The 22,102-nt window shown below is 37.2% G+C and overlaps 1 protein-coding gene across 1 annotated transcript in view; it reads right to left on the reverse strand.

Annotated features, from left to right (window-relative positions):
* Positions 1 to 22,102, reverse strand: part of SYT1 (synaptotagmin 1) — a 350,563-nt gene that overhangs the window by 147,205 nt on the left and 181,256 nt on the right.

Raw genomic sequence — 22,102 nt, forward strand, 5'->3', positions numbered from 1 at the left:
GCAACCAAGAACCTCCCTCTCCCGAGACATGAGAGAGAGGAAAAAACAGTTTTTTGTGTAAACAGAGAGAAGTCAGATGTACCCTTTGGGAAGTGAATTGCAATGTGACCTCAACAGTCTTCTCCCACACTCTCTTCTGAAACTACCTTCACTACCCTTGGAAAGCTACAAAGTCGCATTCCGTTGTGCACTTATCAAACTGTCAGCAGTAAAGGGGTTACAAGTAATTTCCTGTATGACAGATTAATCCACAACAAGCTGGTTTAGGATATCTTGCCATGCCTATTTGAAGCATCTGATTCCAAATACTGCCAGACATTATATATGGTATTGGATGGGTACTAACCTATATTAAACTAGATGGAATATAGGTTTAATCTAGTATAGTAAATCTCTATATTTCTGTATACTCATAAACATGGAACAGTGCTTGGCCATATTCCAAGATCTACTCCATTTCTGTTGCATACTTTATACACAAAGTATGAATCATGGTTAGGCCCTGTAAATATGGGAAAGTAATAGTCATCCAACTCATCTTCATTTAATTATACTAAAATGGCTATAATGTTCAAGAAGCCGAGAAGTTAAACAACCCAATTCACTTCTGATGTTAGAATAACTGCTTCTTCCATCCTACAGTAATGTATTGCATATTGCCTTGAAGTCATTTTAATTGTCAACACCTAGTGCCTGGTATATTCAAGGCCAACTACATGAGGTTTTTGTATGTTCCTGCCTACCATCCCTTCCTTTCAATGAAACTTTCCATTCTTATTGCCTGGTGTGGAATTTTTTGTTTCTTTGTTTTGCTTTATTTTTATTGAGTAAGGCAGGGATAGAAAGCAGAGGAAAAAGGAAGAGTTAATGTCTGAAAAGAATCTCTTCACATTAGCTACTCAATAACAATCACAGTTCTTGTTTTGAATGCCTGAAGACAACAATCTCTGAGCACATCTCAAACTGCAAATTGTAGCAAATTTGTTGTGTTTCGGGTAGATCTGATCAAAATATTTTGCTGTTTAAAGAGAATAAACTATAAGTAGTTAAAAATGGGATTCTTCTTGTATGCAGTAATCACCTTCCTTGTCTTGGGAGGAGCTATGAGAACTGTGAGTGAGAACTAAGTAAATACTATAGTTAATATGCAGATTTGCCTGGTGTGAGCAGGCAAACATTATCTGCTAATGAACTGGCCCCACACAGAGGACAGTTCTGAACCAAGAAAAGTTTTTTTGGTAAAAAAAGGAAGCAGATTCTGTTTTGACATCTTTGTTCTGCTGCACAGCTTGTAAACTGCACAGCAGGGTTTTTTTGGTGGGTTCAGTTTCTAAGCACAGAAGAGAGACTTTCTCTGGCATACTACATAATCATTGAAAGAGCAAACTGGTGAATCACTTTCAAATGGTGAAGCTTATGAATTCCACAAGCTGTAAGCATTGGACATAGTTCAAAGATCTTACAACCTCCACAAATTTAACAACCTTGGATTTTTCCCTTGAAAAGAGGAAAATAAAATATAAGACTTAGAGGTACCAAGAGTAAGACTAAAAGTGTTCATGTTTGTTTGCAAATTCTACCTTTGGGTATGCTGTTCTGACATTTCTATTTGTTCATCTCAAGATGCTCATGTTTCAAAATTTAGAATGATTTCTAGTCAGTAAATTTTTGGTTTATACTACTAGCTCTAGGTAGCCCATTATTTCAGTTAAATAAACATATAAGCATAATAGGTTTCATAATAGAATCTGTTAATTTCTTTTTTTGAGAAGTGAGACAAAATATTTGTAATACAAAATTCTGCAAAATATAGTAAGCATTGATTAGCAATGGGCTGTGCTATTTGATCTACATTTTAAATTCCTAATTAAAGCAATTAATTTGTAAAGACTTTAAATTTGTACATCTGTGAGAGTTGAAAGTTAATAAAAAACTTCCAACTTTACAAAAACTGCTAGTGGATTTTCACCTGCTAACAAAACAAGTATTTCCAGCAAAGAGTAGATAATGTTGTCACATTTATTATAAATGTATTAATAAAGCAGTTCAATCTTAAAAAGTATTTATGTCAGCACATAATGCTTACAGAAATTTTAAATCATGACACTACATCATGTTTTGTTTCTCTTTGTGTTTCAGTGAATTCTGATACATAGAACACAGATTATTCCAGGACACTTCACATCATTAGTAATGTAGCAGGAAAGAAACAATATGCAATCATATTAAAACTATTGCAAGCTACAAAATGTGGGCAGCAAAATTGTCATTTTAGCTTATGTTTTGTATTTCCTGTCTCCCAAAAGCTTAGAAGACTGCTTGGGACTTATGCAAGATATTTCCTCTCTCTAAAGACACATTAATAGCACCCTTTCTATTGTCTACATTCTAGTGGTCTCATATGATTTGAATCCCAAAATATCTAATCAGAAATCTTGATTTCTAATTCATCTTTGAAGTTTGGATGCATTTTTCATAAGTTCTAAAAATAAAGAGTTCTGTCTTCTGCAGTGGCATGTCATGCATATGTATGAAGGTACTGTGACAAAATTCCAAGGCATTTTAAGAAATGTAAATGGAAGGAAAAACATAGTAGCAAAATATGATGCAGCATTTTAGTCTTTTACATATGGGAAGTCTTTGAATATATCAATACAATTAAGGGCAACCCAGTGACAATGGCAGACAAAATAGGGTCATGCACTGGAGATACAGACTGGAGACTGTTAGAGGTACAGTCTAAAAGTGAAGTATTCATTTTCTGGAACATAACATCTTACTGGAGTGTGGGGATAAGCTTAAACAATGCTCATCCCAATTACACTGAAAAACAAGTAAAGGGGAAAGAATAAAGCTTCTGAACACTGCTATTATTGAGAATGACTGATTCACAGAGTTGTGCAAGCTTAGTTTACTGTTCCCATGTTAAAAGAACTCAGTCTAATTGTGTCAGATGGGTAAGATCCTATGAATGAGCAAATATTTTTTTTATTTTTAGAAGAAGTTGACAATTTTTGTACAGGCTCTGAAATAATTCCAACTGGTAGAACAGAGCACCTCCCACTTATCCATAAGAAAAACTAAAAAAACCCATGTGAAAACAGCTCAGAGGACATGAAAAGGGTTAAATGGATGCTTTCATAGACAGACTTTTACAAAAAATGCTTCCCAGGAGATCTTTTATAAGAGATGATGCATATGTGTGTAAACAAGCATTTTAGAAAAATGCTCTCAAACAAAAAATTTTAAAAACACTAAAAGCTCTACAATTTTTGAAGAATGTAGTCCAAAGTGGAAGTTAGCTGGGATATAAGTCAATTAAAGTGAGATTCCAGTACTTGACAGTGTCATATAGAAATTTTTCAAAATACTCTTAAATTCAGCTCAGGATGTTTCTCTTCCTATATTTACAGGAAGATTGTTCCTGAATCTCATTCTTATGGCTGGAAAGTTTCCTTTAATTTCCAGTATAACTTTACTCATGGCCAGAGTTGTCTTTTAACTGAAATAGTATTTTTCCCCTGCTAGCATTTATATCATCAATATTTTTCAATATTCCTCTTAGTTGTCTTTTTGCTAGAGTGAACAAGCTTGTTCTTTTTGTAAAATTCAGGTTATCCAGCCCCCTGGTGATCTTATTAGGGATTTTCCTATTTTTCAGCATTCTCTTCTTAATCTGGACACGCCATACTAGTCCTAAGAGTATCTGCTGTCATTGCCAAAAGATTGATAGAGAAACAGAGCCTCAGATTAAAGTAGAGAGCATGGATGGCACTGAGCCTATGATGACACAAGTAGGCCACTACAATTACTGTGAAATGTAGTTTTGCCTTGTGCAGCTGCTACCTATGATCATCTTTATCCTCTCTTCATTATGCACCTACATTTAAGTGTTATTTTAGGCCCTGCTTGCTGAACTCCTTCCCAGTGTCTGCTCCTGGCACCTCAGGAGCCTGGCTTTGCGAAGCGTTTCTAAGGCACTGAAGAGAGAGAATAGAAAATAACCATTAAAAGCTGAAGAATAATTTCATTGCCTGAAGCTAAATATTTCTCTGACCTAAACATAGCCTTCCCTTTGATGACAAACTTTATTATAAAGGAAAAAAACCCAACAAAAAAAACCAAAAGAAAACTAGCAGTCTGTTTAGGTTTGTACATGGAGATGGATGTATCTGAACAACTGCATGTGAGGGCTGCTAGAATTCAGAAGTGGCGTTCCCAAATAACGCCTTTTCAGCCCTGTCTGCTCTGATTAGGCAGAGAGATTTTTATCCACTGTTCCCTTCCTCCACTGGAGAAGGAGAGGTACACAAAAATTCAGATAATATATACAAAATCAATGTAGACTTGACTAAATAATGCCTAAGCAGTGGAACCTAATGCAATATTCCAATATTCAGTGCACCCCACTAGAACAAAACTTCTTCCATCATCTTCTGTTGTTATGTAATATTTACTAAGAGACTTTGGATAAGAAGATTATGCAGCGTAGTGATCAAACGCTAGAAAAACCAAAAGCAGAACTCAACTTCTCGTAAAAGAAACAACTAATTAAATAGTAGTGGGCATGGAATCAAAAACCTGTGAGGCTATAAATCCCCCAACCCCATATCTCACAAAGCTCAATATTAACATTTAAACTCAGTAAGCGTTTAAAAGGACTAGTGCTGTGTTCCTCTTTGACCTTAATTGATGTTTCAGACTGGCATTTCAGTCTTCTGAAGTCAGCTCCTTCCCCTGACACCAGCAGTACCAACAGGAGAAAGAAAAGTCTGGGCTGAATTGCGATGCAGGTTTCCTTCTCCTCTTTACAGGTGATGCTACCTCAGGACAGAATTAGCATCTGCCCGCTCCCACTCCTCCTACTGCAGAGGGAATTCAGTACTACTGCCAGTGGGGAGCAGACAAATCTTCAGGGAAAATGCTAACCTGAAATCACCTATGATGGGAAGGAAAAGGAAATCCTGCAAGGGGCAAGTATCAAGGGATAAAACTGAAGGATAAAGCACTTAAGAAGTGCTAGAGGTAGTAAAACAGTCATGGAAGATGGTGACAGACAGAGAGGTGTGATTGTTGAGTGCAATTCAGGAGAGAGAACAGAATAACAAAAGGAGAAGAACAAAGTGAAAGAACATTCTAAGAGAAAAGGTGAAATATGGAAGAGGGGAAAACAATGCAACAAAAGAATGAGTCACAAGTCCTAAGAAAGGTCACAAGAAGGAAAGTAAAAAGTGCAAGGAATGAATAAATAAAAATTACACAATGCTGAGGTGCTCTCATGTGGTCTGTGTATTTTAATCACCATCCTTGGAACACATTCTACAGATCTTTCAGTTTAAAAAGTGCAAAGTCTTGTTTTGATCTCTCCTATTGCACAATACTGTTGAATATGCTGGCTTACATATTTAAATAGTGAAAGAAGGAGAAAGAGAAATCGCAATTTATTTTTACTTTTTTCCACCTTCTGGCAAAGGTAAGAACCTTTGGACTGGGCACCTTAAAACTGTGTGAAGTCACTGTGCGTACCACAGCACGGCCCCTCGGTGAGCACCTTTCCCCTCCTGGGGTGCCAGGAGGCAGATTTCCTCTTGGAAAAGCAATAGGGCCAGTGAAGAGGGAGAGGCAAGGAGAAGGCATGCTCCTTGCTGTCTAATGCCATGTACAAGGTGTCTACATGAGGCATTCAAAGGACAGCAACGTATTCCTCCAGGGGCGCCTTTGAATCTTCCCGAGATGGAGCACCTCTCCATTTCCACTGACAGACTATTAGGCAGGGTGAACAGTCTTCCACAAGCTTGGGTAAGGAGCCTTGTCTCCCTCTGACTCCCTTTTCTTGCAGGCTGCTATACAGACTTAGGAATGAGGTGGTCACAGGCACCCCAGCAGTGGACTGACTTCAAGGAAGTTCAGTTCCAGCACTAACACCTGGTTCTCAGGGAGCACCATTAATTAGAAAGACAAAAAAGGATAACACTCTCTTGTTTCTTTCCACAGATCACTCAAGAAATCGCAGTAGGCAGCCGGCAAGAGTGCAGGATTCAGGAGCACCACACAGTAACACCGAGGGTAAAGTGCTCAAGCCCACAGTGGTCTCCTGGGTTCTCACCTTGGTCTGCCATGGCTCTGGCTCACGTGCTCTCCAGTTTGCATGATAACCTGAAGTGGCTACAGGAGGCAGTTTTTGGTAATCATCTCAGCATGGATGAAAACTGGCAGAAACAGGCCCCACACGTAGCAGGTTAGGCAAAGAAAGCACCATGTAGGTGCCGGCTTGCAGCAGGAGAAGCAGTAGAAGCAGCACAAGCAGGACAGCTGTGAGGGGTGGGTAGCTTTTTCGCCCCCATTCAAGGCTTCTGCTCTGTCACAAAGATTGGGGGATTTTTGACGGATTCTGCCCATTAGCTGGTATGATCCTTGTGACCCACTTCTGCTCTGTGCCTCCTACCCGCTGAGTAATCCTGCTCTAATCCATGCCTCTAGAAAACAAGGCAACTGGCTTGTTTGGCACAAAGTTTCATTTAAAGCCATCAAATTTTATGAAGCAATTTTAAATGGGCTTTCATATTCTATTTATAAATACAACTTCTTTATGAATGCTTTTTGCATAATCTTCATCCTTCATAGTCAGCCATTCTCACATGACATTAAGCAGGTTTTTTTCAGGAACCAGTACCCCAGTTTATAACAACTAAAGAAATACCCATGCTAGTACATGTTGCACAGTTTGTAATGGAGCTGTTTAAAAATTCCTAGATACAGCAAACAACAGCGAGTTGTCTATCGCATATACTGCTGCCATGAGACCTTCAATATTTTCTCCTATAAGCCCTCTGTGAGTACCAGAAAATGTTCTGAATAAAAATAACTTGACTAGAGAATCTAAATGACTTTATAAAACAAAGAAATCAACAATATAACCAGTTCAACAAAGAACCTCTCCCTCTGTCCCTATACTATTGTTTTTAACTACTAAACCCATGTGGAACAAATCTCATCTGTGCCAGAAATCCAAAACTTCATGTTAACCATCGCAAACATTAGACAACATTTTAACTTCACACAAAAGCAACAAAAATAATGTACATTTGTCTCAAAAAATGCTTTCTGCTTAGTAAAACTCCCGTATAGTACAGTATCTTGGTAAAAATATATATGATTTATATATGTAGATAGATACATTTCTTTGCCAAGCTTCAAAATAAATGCATCTTCAATCTCTAAAAGAAAAGGTCCAATCAAACATAAAAGGAATGAAATGAGTAGTAAATTCTGCAGAAATTGCTCTTCGGGTCCATGGAATATGACTGAAAACAAAAAATCCCCTCCTAAAGACTACAAATACAAAGTTTCAGAATCACCATAGATATAACGTAATAATAAATTACATGACCATTTGAATGATTTAAAAATTATACAGAAAAAAATTAACTTATCACTTTAATAGGATATTCTATCAAACTGCAGTAGCGTTGTAATTGTCCTAGCCAGCCTTAGGTAAACCTTACGTATTCACAGGCCCTGGAGATCTTAATCCAAGATCAACAGAAGTTGACTGCTCATACAAAGTGAAAACTAATGCAAGACTATCTGAGTTGCTATTTTGTAAACATGTGTGAAACAGTACAATCCATGACATTTTGAAAACAAAACATACCTCCATTATACGGAGGCAGACTGAAAGCCATAAACAGAAAAGTGGAAATGATTGCTATTATTCTGCTATTCAACATGCTTACTGCTAAGATGTACTGTCCACAACATGTATTTTAAATTTTAAAAGTCAAATCTTGAGGGGTGAAGAACATCTTAACAATGAGTACAGAATGTTTTAATACAAATTTACATATCTTTTCGACTTGTTCTCATCTACAGTGACTGTGTAAATAAAAACAAACAGAATAAAAAAATCTGTAATAAAATGGAGAATTGTAAAGAGATTCTATGAGTCTTTAAATATCTACTATACAACAGACTTAAGCAAAAAAATCACATGGAATTAGTGGAAGATACCTTTAAAAATGTTAAAGATTATATAATGACCTCAAACTTGGATTAATTATTATAGGCATTAGACAGAATAAATTTAAAAGAGTAATTAATTAGGCCATGGATGGATTTTGGTCAAACTAAGAATTATTCTGATCTGATGTAATAGGTAGCTTGGCAAATGCTACTTAAAGTCAGGAATGAAGACTACTTGGTAGAATGTCATACAGATTTAATATAGTGGAATGAAAAAAATTCTGGCACAGAAAGGTAAAATTATGTGAAAGTGGAAATTGTGAATGAATTCTATTAATTGCATTTATTCTTTGAACTATAGTACCTACAGAAGATGACCTGAATAACATCAACTACAAATATTGGATCCTGTATACTAGTCCGTATCCTATTACGTTATGATACCTCCTTCATCATTGAAGACATTGTTTCCTCAAAATGACCAAAGGTCCTTTTCACCTGGAAAAGTGGATAAATTGTGCGAAGTTCCATAATACTTTAAACTGCCTCTGTATTAAAGCTACAGAGTGAAGCAGCGCTCCAGAGGCCATGAATAAAGGAAGCAGGTCCATTGTGGAATAGGAGGGAATGTACAAAGTTGCTGCAAAGTTGTTGCTGTCCCAGGGGTCAGCTTTGGATATTTTGTGTACAAAAAAAGCCTGTGAATACTAGATAAAGAGTGATCCAGTGATCCAGTGCTTTAATCCAGTCAGGATTTTCTCGGGTGAAAGGTGGCTAGCGCAGATACACTTTGACTAGCTAGAGGCAGCACCTCTTTCTATGAAGTTACCAAGCTCCATACAACCAGTAGGATTTTGCCTCAGAAGTGTTAATATTTCAGCATGCAGAAAAGTGACACCAGTTAAAGTGACACCACCCCACTGAAAAACATACTGAAGCACCTCGTCTGCTTTAATGAGACTATGATTTATAATTTAATTGTCTAAGAAAAGAGCTGAGCACACTGATTTGCTTTACTGTGTAGAGGTGATTATTCATTATTAGAGGGAATGTCCTCTGTTATTAAGCTGGAGGATGCTGATATCTTATATGTAATCCACCTTGCTCAGTGAATGATTTTTAGCAAGAAACGTGGCTCTTATTTCAAATGCAAATTTCTCTGCATATTGCATCAAAGCAATATATTTGTTAATATAAACACAGGAAAAGGTATTTTAAATTAAGTGGTTATTTGCAGATATCATAAAGCAGAGACATACCTAACACTGATTATGTCTTCATATTGAGGTATCAAAAATAAAAAGCCCGGTCTCACCTCTGAAGTGAAAACAATCATCTTTATAATACACTTGGGTACAACTCATTGCAACAATGAATGGGGATCAGAAAGGGCAATTTTTTTTTCTGTTTTAAATGAGTTCCAGCATATGAAGTATCTTTAGAAAACCAGTATCAGCATGGATTTTCAGAGATTCTGAGAAGACACAAATCTCATTGAAGACAATGGAAGAGAAGGTACTCAGCAATTTTGAAAATCAGGTTATTGAAAGGCTTTTCTAACAACAGATTATTTTAGCTTTCTTGCTGCAGAACAAGCTTAAGGCAAATGAATCCTGATTTCTGAAGCATCTGGTTTAACTTCTCAAGCTCAGTTTATATTTAATCGAAGAGGTGTACATAATGTTCTGATTATTTTTAATGCTACCAGCCCTGCAAGCTTCTTCTGAGGCTGACTATCCTGGTGGTAGTGTTATTTTAGTCAGTAGATGGCATTAGCTGCCTCAGTGTCATTTTTGCTGTGCAATTTATCAAGAAGTGGGTCAGCTACAGCCTGTGGCTGTGTGTATGTTCCCAGCAGGCTGAGAAAAAAAAAAGAAGATTTTGTTTTCTTTTGTTAATTACTCTTGCCATATTTTAGTTGTTTCACTGGACAATATAATTAGACAATAAGGAACAGATCCAACAGCAGGTACGCATCTTCAGACAATGGTGTAAGAAGTAGGTAGGCTAGCACAGGCGTTTGTGTCCAGACAGCAAATCCTTCTGCTGTAGGTATTGCTCAGGATTACAGGGGGTTGGCACTGAGGCAGCGAGGACAGCAAAACTGTTCAAAGCCATGAGAGGAAAGACAGCTAACACAGCTCTAACCCTCTTCTGACCCTTCTGCTCTAACTGACTACTCCCAGCTGTTTCTATTAATGAAGAGAGGGACACGTTAGATGTCAGAGCTAGACATAAATTGATAAGCACGATTTATATTTTGCAGATTTTTTACATCTGGGAGTTCTTAAAAAGGATGTTTTCCAGTTATCTTTATGACAAAACTTAGGCTGTAAAAATACACACACATATAAACCATAGACAAAATCTTAATCCTGTATTATTCAAATATCCAATGGGAATGTTCAAATATTCCTCTGAAGTGGTTCCAACCCAAACCCTGCAGTTAAACACCATGAAAGTGTGTTTGTACGTGTATGAGACCCACAATCTAAAATTGCCTAGCGCTGAGCAGGAAGCAATTCTCTCCTCATGTAAAAATAATTCAAGCAGATTTTTTTTCCCCTTCCATACCGAGATGAATTTGACAAACTTCAAAGCCCTTTTCGGCAAAGTTTGAAATACTTCCACTCCCTGCTCCCACAGCCAATGATTAGAACATACAACAGGGAGGTGCAAGAAGCTGAAAGACGTGTCAGTGGGTTTCCCACACCCCTGCATACGCTGCGGCTACTTTGCAGTCTGGAAATCTCTGTTTCTTCCTCAGTCCTCTCAAACCAGTGCATACATTCCTGCTGATTGTTTTCAATTGGCAGGTGCTAGTCACAGAACTGAAAAGATGGTTGTATTCTGTGGGAAGGGGTTGGTTTTTTGGAGGGATATGGGGATGGGAAAATGCGTAGATGATATACCTGGCTTTCACTGTGTTATAGGACACACTGAAAACAATATTTTCAATTTGATATTTGATTTTCTTACACAGCTTCCTTGATTTTTCTCACCTGCATTTTCAAGGCAACAACTCATAATAGGTATCTCATTTGCAGTTAGTGTTTCCTCTTGAAATTTGAGGTGTTTATTCTGGTTGTGTATCAGAACTAGAGCAAACTTTCAATAACAAATGTAATGATTTTTCTGAGGAACGTATATTTTTAATCCACATTGAATATGCATATTATACGTTTTCAATTTTACAGCAAAAATAGTTTTCTGTCAAAAGTACAGCTTTTTCTTTTATCTTACTTGCCAAGTCTGATTATTGATATCTGTGACAGGCGAATCCTTATCTAGTCAAATGGTATATGCTCAGGCAAATCAAGAAGGGACTGCATCAGTACCTTTAGTCCAGCTACACACAATCAGAGACTCATCTAAACTTGCCCTCATTATTTCATACAGTGATATATCCACACAAATGCCAAGCCAAACCAACCTGAAGTTTTTTCAAACTGGCATTGCATGTAACTGCAACAAATCAGTTATAAACAAGTAACAAATGCTCCCTTCTCTTCAATGCCTAGATTAGCGGGATTACCCTCTTCCAACCCTCTAAATTTAAATGTTTTGAGTTCCCTTACCTAACTATTCATAGTATTCTCTTGCTGTAGGGAGAGTGGAAGAATAGTATGGTTGGCAGCAGGGAAATACTATCTCAGTTTTGTATGTGGGTAACTGAAGCACAGAAAAAGTAAAGGACTTTATCAGGCTTGTACACAGTATTATGGAAAAGCTTATTCCCAAATTTCCCATTCCAGTATTGTTACATCAAAATATTGCAAATCCATCCATAGCTCTCTAAGTGCCAGTATAAAACAAAAATGTTATACTGAAAGATAAAGTCAGAACATAAAAACAAATAAGCAAAATCAACAGCAGAGTGAAACAGACAAATCTTAAAATGCTGCCTGATGCACTTTCCTAGTGAGCACTTTTCCTCTGCTTCACATTTCAGCATCTCTGATGTTTCAGTTTTCTATAATGACTAGCAGTGTAGCACATCTTCTTAACTTGGAGGTAAACATGGGTTTAATGTTTAAAGGAGAAATTAATATACAGCCAGCTAGCTAGAACTCAAGGGTGTGATGCTGCTTTCTCCATAGTCAATCCTCCAGATAGTAACGTGAAATGGAGAAAAATGAGGATAAGAAGTCCTTATATATACAGAGACCCAGGATACCATTTCATAAACGGTGAAAGATTTTGCTTCCAGCCATTAAAACATCCAGCACTGGAAGCATAAGGCTTCTTGCCAGCGTAAATATGGCATCAGACTAGCAAGTTCATAACATACAAATGTTGTTCCCCACAAGGAATTCTCAGTTAAAGACCAGAAGAAATTATTGCTGAAATAAACTAAGAAAACAGAACCAGGATTCTTTAGGACTGTAACCCATCTTGCTCTGTTCTCACAAAATTTATGCCACATGTACAAATGGCAAATTATGTCAGGATAATTATTTATTCTGCAAAAAAGGACTTTGGCTTCAAGTTTGAACATCATATTTTTTTCAACAACAAAGAAAAACAATGACAATTTTGGTCCCAAAACACTGTCTTGGCAGAAGGCCTGAGCTGTTGTTCTTAAATTCAATGACACTGAAAGCTCAATAAAATAACTTTGCCTGGGAACTCACAAGACAGAAAGAACAAACAAAGAGACCCAGTTCTGAAGGGAAATGAATTTAGAAAGACTCACAACAGTGATCATTCTAGAAATATTTTTCAGGGTTGAAACTTGTATTTAATATTTTAGAAGGAAAATTGGAAGGAACAAAATTTCAAGTCAAGCAGGAAAATATCAAGCCATCTCAGATACCAAAACATGTCTAGATAAAGACAGATAATCATCCATCTGTACTTCATTCCCTGAACAATGCAATGACAATAAAACCTCCACACACATTAGGACAAGAGAAGAGATGATTAGATAAAACAAGTATCCTGAGTCTTTTCAAAACAGAAAAAAGCCCTCCGGCAACTCTTCAAACATGAAATGACAGTCATTATAATAGATGCAAGTTTTTTTTTAAATTGGCAGTCATTTCCAAATTTGCAATTTTCAATGACTTAAACAGCTGCTGAAAATTTAGTGCCATGTCTGAACACCCTGATTATTTCACATGATGTGCACATTAACATTACTAGGCTATTGCATATGACTTTGTAGACCTACCTTAACGCACTTAACACTGGGGAAGCTCCCCATCTAATACCACTTTCTAAGATTTGTGAAACAAACTCAAATTACCAGATGAAGGGAAGCATTTTAGAAAGCACAGACCCTTTCCTGTACAGAAGCAGGGCAATAAGGTTAATTACCTGTGTGAAATTATTTAGTTTTCTGGGTTTCCTTGTCCTTCATCCAGCTGCATCTCCCCAGCAAGGCCAGGTCTAAGCGGTTCAGTCTGATATAACCTTTTATGCCAACTGAATTTCAATCTTTTTTCACAAGTATTTGCCATTCTGGAATAAGACTTGGCTTGAGTTGTACAGATGAACGCCACAAATACTGACTCATATCTGGCATTTCCAGAGCTTCATAATGTGATTCATACAAAGTCTGTAGTCCTAGAGCAATCTTGAACAATAAATAGCATGTAGAAGGCCCAGCTCAATGTAAATACCTAAATAAATAAATTACTGGACTACACCTTACTCCAAAACCTGGCCCCAGATACAAGACTAGCCTAATATTATTCGGAAATGTAATTATTTAGTAGAGAGGGTATTTTTCCATGAAATCATAACACAGCTTTTCCCTTTATCACTTAGGTAAGTGTTGTACTGACCAGACCCTTAAAAAATACTGAAATAATACTGTTAGGCAATATGACATTTAGAAAGGATAAGACCGAACTCCCAGGGATTTTCTACTGCTACCTGTGCACTAATGAAGTTGCATAAATGCATTCAGAAAACAAGTCATCCAGCAGTGAAAATGCTAGCCTTGAACTTTGGATTCGGTTCTGTCACAGAAATGATCTATCACTGAGAACTAATATGAACTTGATGGGTCACTAAAGGATTGACTTCCTAAGTATGTTTTAGTAGATGCCGAGTATCTTGGTGCACCACAGTCTGAAGATATCTGTTCATTGTTGCGAGCTACTAAAATGACAGACCGTGAAGATAACTGCTTAACGACACACACACGCACAAAGTTTAACGTAGGGTTTATGAAAAATTGGCACAAAGCTAAGATTAAGAAATTGCCAAAGCTGGCATCACATAATTTCTTGTATGGAATGCTAAGGAACATAGAAAACACAGCACAGGGATTCAAACACTACATGAAACCTATCTTTTCCATTTGAGATCTATGGGAACTCATTTTCCAGCCTGTGCTGACCTCCAGGGTTCCTGTCCCACCCTTGGCTATCAAGACAACTGGGACCAACATCTGATCATTAACTGATTTTGCTTATGCAATGAGTTTCCCTCTTCCCCTGATCATTTTAATAACCCTTCTCTTTGTCTGCTCTAATATGTATTTATCTCCCTGGAAGGGTGATGCCTAGAACCGTATACAGCATTCCAAGCGTAATTTCACCTATGCCTTTCTAAATTAACACATCTCCATTTTTCTTGAATATCTTGCCCAGTAACTCCCAGAAATCTTTCAGTTTTCCATGGTGGTATCTCTAGTCACCTATGAACTGATTTTTTTTTTCTTCTTTGTTGTTTTCAAGGGATGAGAACCCAGACAGATAAGGGTAGAAATTTTTTATCACTCTTACCTTTCATTTTGTACTTATACATATTGTCTATTTCTAATGATCCTCTCCTCAATCTCAGCCCTTTCCCTAGAGATATCATTCCTTCTACAAGCTGCCAAAACTTTCCAATGTGTATGAGAAGCAAATTTTTTAAGTTTTCTGACTTTCTGGGGTCAGTTGTTAACAGTATAATACTGATTCAAGACCAATGTTCCTTTAAGAATCATGCCAATAACCTCCTTCCTATCCAGTAACTTTAAATACAGCCCATCATCGTTTACCCCTTCTGACAGTTTAATTGCTTTATAGCTTTCTTATGTATCTACAACATAAATAAGACCTTTTTTAAAAATGCATTTCCATATCAAATGCTAGAAAGTCCATATAGATAAAATTTACTGAGTTTCCTTTCTCAAGAAAAAACAGCTATTTCATCAAAGAACATGGTCAATTTAGTCTAGCATGCTCTGTATTTGGTAATTCCATGTGGGCTTCCATTACCTCCATGCCCCTAATTACTGTTTTATTAAAATATCTTCTAAATCCTTGTATATTACTGAGGTCAGACTAATGGTCTAACATTGCCCGAATCATTTTTTAACATGAAAGCAAGAAAACAATTTTTGTGTATAATAAAGTGCCTTTTCCAGGCACACTTCAAATCATACATTTTTAAAACATAATTTTCTAAATCTAGGACTTCTCTAAATTATTTACAGTTTTTGAAAAACCACAGGCAATAGGAAGTGAAAATAGGCATGATAAATCAAAAAGAAAACAAAAAATACCCAAATATGTTATAATTTCTGAAAACTTATGGGAATTATCAACGCTTATTATTCAGATTATTTAAAAACAAATATGTATTTCAATTATTTTATTTTGCTTATTAAAATGGATTTTAAAATAACAAAGAAGCAGAAAATACAAAATAGCTAATCTTTAATCTTGCTTTTCTGGGGAATTAGTATTTCTCTTTAATATAATCCTTCTGTCAGGTAGAAATATGGAGGTGATCCTCAGATGTGGAATTTCTAGACTACAGCATTTCATGTCTCAGCTGAACTGATTCACCAGTTTGTCATTTCATGGTGTTTACTAAGGAGACATGGTTATGAAACACGAAGGTAAACTGCTATCTTAAAAACAGTTTAATTTTCAAATTGCCTGCCAAAGAACAAGGACTTAAGTAAACAACATAATATTCAGAGTTGCTGCACACACACAGCTCTGAGATGAACGGATGCTTTGAGTTCTCACCATGACTTCAAAGCAGGTTTCTCATCTGGGTAGCTTCTGTGTGCTTAGCTTTAAGAACTTAGAAAAGGTGTCTATTTAAGTCACACGTGATGAGTATAGAGAGCATGAATCAGCAATTCTTACAGACACATAATTTCCATGAAGTAAGCAGTAACATGCTACTTGTAAAATGCTCTAGATGTGGTTTGAATTGAAAATTGTATACACATATAAACAATACAAATAGACATCTTTGGCTATTAGTTTTAATATAACCATGTCCACTCATAAACCACTTCATATAAATCATTGATATTGTTCTTTAGTGACAAGCCAATGGTTGTTTTACACTTCTATAGAAAAGTTTGAAAGATGTTAGTTAAGAATTATGTGAAAAGGTGTTAATGTAATATTAAAAACTGCCCATGGCTTAGTTTTCAGTAAAGAAAAGAAGAGAAAGAGAAGAATAAGAAACTTACAGTTATCTCTGTGGTTCAAGTATAAGTTTATGGATTATTTAACTGGAAAAAACAATAGATTTACATGTTCTGTCTGTAGTGAGAAACTGCAAAATAGAATATTATTGACCCTCCCTATCACAGGCACTCAAACAAGCTCATTCATGCCTCTGAAGACAAGAAATCTGTACCCCAAAAATACCTGGAATGAAGCTGTGGAATCTTTATTTAGAGCCAATGGGGAGGACCCAGATGCAATCTCTTATGCTTATAATAGTACAAAGAGAGTAGCTGCAAAAAAGGGGGAGTGCTGTAGAATAAGAATGGTTTAGGGTGAAGAAAGAAGCAAGTTCTTTAGTTCTTTAAAGCTAAATGCCTTTTTTCTGACACTCCCTTTTATCATCAACTTCAATATATTTTCATTATAAAAATTGTTTTACAAATCACTATTAGCACTTTTATGTCCAGCTTAACAACCTTTCTTCCATAATATCATAATTTATATGCAAAAAATAATGTGCCTGATTTAATATGCTTATCAGTCCTTGTACTAATTTATGCATACATATTTTCCATCAGCAGTTGAGCTTAGTAACAGTAATTTAAAAATATACAAACTGTATGTCAAAGTAATCACTAAGCCATCATGAACTCTTTTTTTATGCATGCCAACGTTCGTACCCTTGCAAGTATGCTTAGGATAGAATTCAGTACTTTTTAGCATAGCAATTTAAATCACAATGCTTTTGACAGGGAAACTGAAATCTAATTACTACATATATTGGCCATCTTGGGAATCACCTCTGCCAAAGTACAACAGACACATACTTCTTTAGAATCCTTCTTCACCACAATAAATACAACAGAGCAGACGTTTATGGAGGAAGTCTGCATCAGTCATGATTAAAAGGATCTGAAATGCCAAGGATTTAAATTGCTGCCTTTGTCTGCCAGCAGGTTGCTGGACACAAAGACAGATGTAAGAGTTGTAAGGACCCCCAGTTAAACTGACCAATTTTGTGCAAACTCTTCATGATATTTTATCTCTTTTTCTACAGCTGAACCTAATGAGTTGAAGATAGTAGCTATAGCACTGCGCCAAGACACTGCTTCCACTTGCCTACACAAATAATGTCTTTGGAAATTCATCTGAGGGAGTAATTTCTTTAAATGCCCTTCAGCTAGAGAATCCCACCAGAAACAGTATTTCTTTTCATTGTCAGTGTTAGTGGCGTGCAGGTTAGAAGCTGTACTTCTAAGATAAGGTGTACTTCCTGTCCCCTAAGCTGTGCTTAAGAATTGTTATTGAAAATGTTGCTCAGCCACCTTACAATGGTTTTCCAAGATGCATTTCAATTTACTTGGAAATATTTTATTTAAACTTTTATGGATCACATAAAATACTATGAACTTTTGCAATACATTTAAAACACATGATAGTTACATCATTAGTAATCAGTACTGTGTGTTGCCTCTTCTTCTTGTTACTTCAATAATCCTTACATAGATTAGTATTTTAAGCGGACCTCTTAGGGCATAGAGGACTTTAAGAGTGGGATTTGCCTCACTTGACTTTAGATACTAAGTCTGAGCTAACAGCAGAAAAGAGACACCTACAGAGGAAAGTTTATACAATTTTATCTGACTTTTTTAACATATTTTTATGATGTCTAACATTTATAGATCTAAAATCAGGTAAGATGAATCCAACTCTTGGCAAATTTATGAGGCGCCAGGCATTGCACTGTAATTTTTTTTCCAGAAGACAGCAGCCTGGGAAATAATGATTGCCCCAAAAGAAGAGGGTGAGTTTTATGAGAATATTAAGTGAGGAAAGGAGAAAAGCATAGCACAGGTCAATATGAGTCTGCGAGAAACCTGAAAGCTATTTTACAAACATATAAACAGAAAAGTAAGTTTCACTTTGGCTTAAATTATTTTATGCATAGCTTTACTATCAACTAAGAGGAAAAAAAATGGAAAGAAGAAAAAAAGACCTAAAAAATATAAAGAGTTTATTATTTTATATATCACTGCATTTAGACTATGACCAGTATGTATATAAAAAAAAGATTTAAAGATTCATTTAATTTGGTTAGAGAGAGAATGAAAAGGAAGGGTTTTTTCCATGCATTTGGCTTTTGGAAGCTTTCACTGTAATTGAATCCATGTGAAAAGGTGGGTTGCTATTTACAAGTTTCATTTATATGAAAATGACCACCTGCTATGGTAATGAAAAAGTCAGTATGTTAAAACTTGAGAAATATCTTTTTATCAGATATTCCTTCACCATCCTTACAAATACCACAGAATGGTAATAAAAGCTATTTTTCATATTTTCTTCTTGAAGTTTGAAAAGAAGATAAGAACCCTTAACATAAACCAATACTTTAGTAAGAATGGGAAAAAAGGATTTGACCCCAGTCTTCCATCACCTCCATAAAACAAAACAAATAAAATACAGTGAGTTTTTGGCTACCACTAAAGCAATTCCCCATTTTGTATTCAAAAGCTGTAATGCTTTCATATAGCCCCAGATATGAGAAACTGAGAAATGGCTAAGAAATCTACCTCATTCCCTATTGCCACATAATCCTATGCAAGTATATGAAATCCTTGGTTCAACAGTATTGCCTTAGTTATCAACCTGTCATCTGTGAATCCTTTTCTACTTACCTATTACTTGCCAGCAGAAGACAGATACGTTAATACCTATTACATCTAATATACTTGTGTTCTAGAATAAAGTATTTTACACTGGAGATAGTGTGCATGTCTGTACTTACAGGATTGTAATTATGATTCAGAAGAAATGGTATAACAACTCTCTTGATTTGAAGGAAAGGAAGCCAAGGGACTACTGGCAAGTATTTTATTTGTTCTTAGCCTTTGGAATTTATTCTCCTCTCCTCTCCAGTTTACAGGGGACCTGACTTGCCAATTGTTCAGACACATTACACAAAACTCTTATGTGTACTAGAGCATGTAGCATTTGGAAACTGAGAACTTTGAGAAACTTTTAATGTTGAATATGCTTTCCATGACCTGGAAACCAAAGATTATGCAGAAGTTGGTGGATTCTAAAAATTAAACAAAATAGGTATTTATCACAGCATTTCACGAAGACCAAACACAGATGTGCTAGCATTGGACATTTTATTAAGTTAGTCATTTGCTACCTGGAGATGACCATAGCAGTAAGACTCCTTAACAAGGAGATTTCAATAGGGAATCTAAACACTTTTTGGAGGTTTAGGGTTGAAGAAGCTTACAGCCCCAGAAATAAGTAACGGGCATGTGTTTTGCATATTAGCACCGAATCTCAAGTCAGTTACAAAACAGTAACAAAAAAATACGTGGAAATACTTAAAAATACAAACAAACAAACAATCCCACAGAAAGTAAGACTAAAGGGTGGTCCTACCAGGGTTTAGGGCTCACAGATATACAAAAAACATGATGCTGTTCTTACACAGTAAACTTGCTCAAATCTCATGCTACCCTTATTGGGACCATTTAAGTTTCTCAACAGTTCAGTGGCTCAGTATAAAAATCCATATAATTTAGGCAGTAAATCAAAGTTTGGCTTTTATCTTCCCTGTGAAGACTTGGCAATTTAAAATATCCCTTTGGCCCTGTTTTCATTTATTGCAGCTTTTCTATGGTCCGAAGAGATATACTAATGTACTCACTCTTTGGAACATCTGTGTAATCTACTTCAGCCATAACCAGGCAGAGGTTTCTTCTGCTGAAAGAACCACCTTTGTAAATTACAATGTCCTTCTGAAACAGCTGTCATTAGACTCAGTCCCTTGTCCAAGCACATCCCACTAAGGTACCAAAGCAATCATCAGCCACCAACCCAAGAAAGCAGGTTCAAAGCCTCAGAGAATGTTACGGCTGAACATTAGGAAATCTGAAGTCTAGACAGGGTGTATCTTATTTCTAACAACCTGCCACTTCTACAACCTGTTCTCTACCCAGAATTTGCTGAAATAAACATAAAAGATTCCCATTGCCTTCAATTAAATTTTTATCAAGCTTTAGCTACTTCCTCTTATCCTCACCCTCCCACTCACCTTCCCCAATATATGTATCTCATCCTTCTGCTCTATTTTGCTGCTTCCAATTAGTTGTGCTTTCTACCCCACTCACTTTCTTCTGTTGACTCTTCAGACTGCTTTTTTTCATTCCCTTTTCTTTCTTGCAAGCTTTACTCCTCTTACCCTTATGAAAGTGCTACTGGCACATTAATCACCTTAATCTCCTCTTGCCACACCCATTACTTAAAACCCTTGCTATGACTATCTGTAAAAAAAGCACTGGTGAGACCACATTTAGAGTGCTGTGTCCAGTTCTGTGCTCCCCAGTTCAAGAGAGACATCGACATACTGGAACGTGCCCAGAGAAGAGTCCCAAAGATCATTAAGGGACTGGAGCATCTGTCATATGAGGAGAGGCTGCGAGAGCTGGGACTGTTGTCTGCAAGAGCTGCAACTGCTCCATCCCAATGAGCAGGAAGCCAGACAAAAATGCCAGGAGGCTTGCACGGACGAACAAGGAGCTCCCAGCAAAACTCAGACACAAAAAACGAAGCATGCAGAAGGTGGAAACAGGGAGAGGCAACCTGGGAGGAATACAGAGATAGTGGCTGAGAATGCAGAGGTGCAGTGAGGAAAGCCAAAGCCTACCTGGAATCAAACCTGGCAAGGGATGTTAAAGACAGAAAGAGTTTCCATAAGTGCACAGGTGACAAAAGGAAGACTAGGGAAAGTATGAGCCCACTGCTGAATGTGGCAGGGGACCTGGTAACACAGGACATAGAAAAGGCCCTGGAGACCAAAGGGAAAGTGTGGAGCAAGGAAGAGGTACCCTTGGTGGAAGAGGATCAGGTCAGGGAATACTTAAGCAAACAGGACATACATAAGACCATGGGCCCTGATGGGATGCGCCCACAAGTGGTGAGGGAGCTGCCTGCTGCCATTGCGAGGCTACTCTTGATAATCTTTGAATGATTACGGCAACTGGGAGAAGTATCCAAAGTCTGGAGGAAAGCAAATGTCACTTCTAACTTCAAGAAAGGCAGGAAGGAGGACCCAGGGAACTACATGCTGGTCAGCCTCACCTCCATCCCTGGGAAGGTGATGGAGCAGGTAATCCCAGAAACCATTTTCAGGCATATGAAGGACAAGAAGGTGACTGGGAGTAGTCAGCATGGGGAAGTCATGCTTAACCAACCTGACAACCTTCTACGATGAAATGCCTGGCTTTGTAGATGAGGACAGGGCAGTGGCTATTGTCAACTCTGACTTCAATAAGGCTTTTGACACTGTCTCCTGTAAGATCCTCATAGAGAAGCTGATGAAGTATGAGCTAGATGAGCAGGCAGGGAGTTGGATGGAAAACTGGTTTCGCCACCGGGCACAGAAGGTGGTGATCAGTGGTACACAGCCTAGTTGGAGGCCAGTAACTAGCGGTTGTACCCCAGGGGTCAATAGTGGGTCCAGTTCTGTTTAACATCTTCATTAATGGTCTGGATGATAGGGCAGAGTGTACTCTCAGCAAGTCTGCAGTCTGATAAAGGCAAGCATTTCAAACAGAAAGTGGTAAGAGGACAGCAGGTAAACAATAACATATTCTTCCAAACCTCCCACTCCTAGAGCCAACCGCTATCATCTGTTATGTCTTTTGTTGCTCTTTTGTCTAATTTTAGATTGCAAACACTTC

Source organism: Buteo buteo, chromosome 26 (genome assembly GCF_964188355.1).
Source record: "Buteo buteo chromosome 26, bButBut1.hap1.1, whole genome shotgun sequence".
Classification (NCBI taxonomy): Eukaryota; Metazoa; Chordata; class Aves; order Accipitriformes; family Accipitridae; genus Buteo; species Buteo buteo.